This window comes from Oryctolagus cuniculus, chromosome 14 (genome assembly GCF_964237555.1).
Source record: "Oryctolagus cuniculus chromosome 14, mOryCun1.1, whole genome shotgun sequence".
Classification (NCBI taxonomy): domain Eukaryota; kingdom Metazoa; phylum Chordata; class Mammalia; order Lagomorpha; family Leporidae; genus Oryctolagus; species Oryctolagus cuniculus.
The window spans coordinates 77008598-77012799 of record NC_091445.1 but is presented as its reverse complement, the minus strand read 5'-3'; the positions used below and the strand labels follow the sequence as shown (position 1 = coordinate 77012799).

The following is a 4202-nucleotide window of genomic DNA, read 5'->3' as shown; positions in this document are numbered from 1 at the left end:
TCCTATAGGAGACGGTTTGTCCCAGCCCCAGCTGCTCCACTTTCCATCCAACTTCCGGTTAAAGTGCCTGGGGAAGGAGCTTGAAGATGGCCCAAGTACCTGGGCCCCTGCCACCCATGCAGGAGACCAGACTGGAGTTCCTGGCTCCTGGACCATCTCTGGCTATTGCAGCCATTTGGGAAATGAATCCGTTAAATGGAAGATTTCTCTCTGTTACTCTGCCTTTTAAACAAATAAGTGCCTAAACAAATAACTTCTTAAATGCAGCCTATATTCATTGTATCTTCCTTGTTGCCCACCCTCCACTTGCTGCGGTCTGGCTGCCCCTCTCCATCCTCTGTTGAAAGTGGTCTCCATGCCACGGCTGACCTGCCTTCTGCCAGCCTACATGACACTTCCCCCGCCCCACCTCACCAGCCTTGTCTCACCCCTGCCTTGTCTCCACTGATGACGACTCGCGCCTGCTCAAAACTCCCCACTTTTCATGATTTGTCTTCCTTTCATTCACTCGTTTATTCAAAACAACATGCATTGGAACCTGCTACGTGCCGCAGATGCAGCAGACACGGCGGCGGACTGCACGGGGCATTCCGTCCAGTGGGAGAGACAACAGCAAACGGCAAGCACACAAACACACAGCCGGTTCCCAGTACCCGGGGGGCAGTCGTGCTGTACCACGTCACTGCAGGCATGGATCCACTGCCCCCAGGGGAAAGACAGGCCTCTGGTCACAGCGTGTTCATCAAGTGCTCAGCACATGACCTCGCTTCTGTGTGTTTGTCTGTAAGGCACCTGCTGTCGTATGCATTCCTCACAAGTCATCAGTTGTGTGCACTGCATCTTTATAATAGCATTCTAGCCGAGAAGAATTTAACATTTTCCTAATCCTGGGTCACAAGTTCCCCCAATTTCAGAGTCTCTGTGCTCATTCAAACCATCTCCTCTGCTGCTTTCCATAGAGAGAGAGAGAGACGCCTGGCTAGGCAGGCGGGGACCAGGGGGCTCCTCTCCACCAGGTGGGGATAAAAAAATTCAAGCCACCAGCTTCTGAGAGGGACACTGCTGTCAGGTGCTGGTCTTACCATGCTGCTGTAACTGATCTAGGTAGCAAGAATTCCTTGCGTCTTGGGGGAAAGTTTCCCGTGTTTTCTGCTGAGTCTCGATTGGAACTCTCAGCCAATGAACCGAAGGAGAGTGTCCCTTTATAGGCCCGAGCACGGCCTTGAAAACCCTAGGCGGGCAGCCTTCAAAGCGGCTCTCTCCTTGAGCGACTCTCTCTCGGCGCTACTGGGAGCTTTTTTCTTTCACTTTGTGCTTTCTTTAGGGATCCCTCCTAGTGATGTGGATTTTTTTTTTCTCTTTCGCTTTTGTTTATCTTAAATAAACCACTTCTGCTTTACACACCCTTCCTCGTCTGTGCTGTTTATTTTTCATGAACACAAGACACGAACCCAGCAGAGAGGTAAATAGCACAGTAAGGACTGCAAACCCCTGCGATGTTTTCTCATCTTGCTTCAGCATTCAGGACCAGTGGCCTTAGAATGAGGCTTTCGCTAATTGGCAGGATTTTCTCTCTCTCCCTCCCCCTCCCTCCCTCCTTCCCCCTCCCTCCCCCTCCCCTCCCCCTCCCTTCCTCCCTCCCACTCCCCCTCCCTCCCCCTCCCCTCCCCCTCCCTTCCTCCCTCCCACTCCCCCTCCCTCCCCCTCCCCTCCCCCTCCCTTCCTCCCTCCCACTCCCCCTCCCTCCCCCTCCCCTCCCCCTCCCTTCCTCCCTCCCACTCCCCCTCCCTCCCCCTCCCCTCCCCCTCCCTTCCTCCTTCCCCCTCCCCACACACACATAGTATCTTTCAAGTCAAGTCTGACTATCAGAGCTTGTGCCTCATTTCCATCCTACAAATTCAAATTATCTTTTTTTATTTCACTTTAACTATAGTCACCATTTATTATCTGACCAGATTACAAAAATACCACGGGAGACACCTTAGTTCGTCCTTCTGATAGGTCTGCCGATTGGTCTTCCCTGTTGCCTGCATCTCCACCGTCTACAAAATGGGTGGTCTTTTGCTGCATCCCACCTCGGAGAGAAGATGACTTGAAGGGCCACAGGAAGTTGATTGCTTCCTTGAGGCGTTTTCCGGCAGTATAGACTGCGTGAATCCGATCCTCCATGCAGATGATACTGGATTTACCAAGAGAACGGGCCGTCAGAGGGCTATCAGTCAAGCCAGTTCGCTTCTTATTGACTTGCCACAGCCACGCTTGTAAATTACTTCATGTACTGACTTCAGATTCGGGTGCCCGCGGGCGATATATGGTTCCGCAGTCCTCAGCGTGTTCATCGAGCCTTGCTGCGCTTTCCAAGGGTGCCGCTGAAGAGCTGGCGAAGGCGAGGAAGCTGCGATGCTTTTCGGGCTCTGGGGCTCGTACCACTGATACCTCGGATCCTGGGGACGCGTGCCAACGTGGGTTCTGCAGGCTCGCGGAAGTCGCCAGCTTCTCTTGCCAGCCTCGCTTACGAGTATCAGCGCTGTGCGTCCGCCTGTGTTCCCTGCGAGAGCGCTCGGCTGTTTCACACATAAGCTTCCTCCTCGTCTTTCCAAGCATCTTTCGGGCAAACTTCTTCCTCAGGCACTCGATCTTTAGCTCTGCGACATTCCTCCACTTTCTTAAGGGTTTCTGGTACAGCAGGAACCTTCTTCTCTCCGGCACCCTCCATGGCTCCAGCGCCCTACAAATCATCTTGCCCCATTTGTTTCTGCTGCTTCAATGAGAATTTCTAGAATGCTGTGCTCACACCTGAGGCTGACACATCAGCTGTTCCAGAGGTGGAGGTGAAGAGCGCTGTGGAGCCAGCGAGGGGCAGAGGTGGACATGAGAGCGAGCCCCAGGTAGAGTGTGATTGTGAGCGAAGACCTCCACTCAGGCACTCAATTCCTAAGCCTCAGTTTGCTCATCCATGCAATGGGAGCAAAGGCATCTCTGAAGAATACTGTAAGGATTAAATGCCTCTTGCAGTCGGGACTTAATTAATGCCACTCCCCCCGCCAAGACTTTTCAAGAGGGGGGAGGAAGAGGCAGTACCATCATGTGGAAGACAGGGCTGCAAGGGAAGAAAGAAGAAAGGAAGGAAGGAGGGAGGGAAGGAAGGAAGGAAGGAAGGAAGGAAGGAAGGAAGGGAGGGAGGGAGGAAGGGAGGAAGGAAGGGAAATGCGTAGGCAGAAAGAGCAAAGGGGGTGTCCCCATGTGAGCCACTTTCCCTCCGCTCCATGTCTAGACTCAGCTGACACTGCAGGGGGAGGCCCAGGGCAGCCCTTGTCACGGGTCCTGGGCCTTGGGCCAAGCAAAAGGAGCCGCTACAAAGTGTGTTCCCATGGCTGGGCTGCTGAACGCAGAGTGCAGAGACCGCGAGGGCCAAGGAGAACTGGAATTGGGAGACTGGTGCTCAGGCTTCGCTGCCGCGTGCGTCTGGGTCCCACTGCTCTGAACAGAAGGACCTGGGTTTAACCAGAACTGGCTGTGCCCCCTCCCACAATAGCCCCTGAACTCACGGTGACAGGGGCCAATGTGGATTTCCCCTGCAGTCCCCCCTCCACAGGGGTCCACAGCCTGGGCCTCAGAACCCAGGGCTCAGGAAGGGGCACAGCCCAGAGTCTCCTTCCCCTCCGCAGCTGCCCAAGGGCAAGCTGGGGTCCTCACGCCACCTCCTCCCAGGCACCTCCCTGCCCTCTTCCCCTGCGCTCCAAAGGGCAGACCCCGACCCTCCTCACCACATTCCTGCCTCTCTCGGTTTCATTCCCATTCATTCTTCACCCTTTTTTCCCCCTCTCTCTGCCAAATTCCTCTTCCTGATGAGTCAGGGATTAAAAACGCACAGCCTCCTTGCTGAATAAATAGTATTTGTCCACAGTGACACTGACCAAGGGGCGAACCCTTGCTGTGTGGAGGGAGATGTGAGCACACGGCGTGGGCGTTGTCTGTCCCGGACTGGCTATGTGGGCACCACATGCGTGTCCGTGGCCTTGCTTTGACTGTGTCCCGACAGTCCGGGTGGACTTGCACACGAGGGAAGAGGTAAAGGAACAAGGGAGGAAGTGGCTGGGGGGAGCCCCTATGTGCTGTTTTTAAGCCTCCCATCAAGGGTTGGGAAGGGAGCATGTGGGCTCTCATCTCTTGGGAGCGGAAGTCTGTCGCTCTGTGGGCCT

General features: G+C 54.7%; 1 pseudogene; it reads right to left on the bottom strand.

Annotated features, from left to right (window-relative positions):
* Window positions 1–1928: 1928 nt before the first annotated feature.
* On the bottom strand, window positions 1929–3821 carry LOC100347986 (large ribosomal subunit protein uL30 pseudogene; annotated as a pseudogene).
* Window positions 3822–4202: the final 381 nt, after the last annotated feature.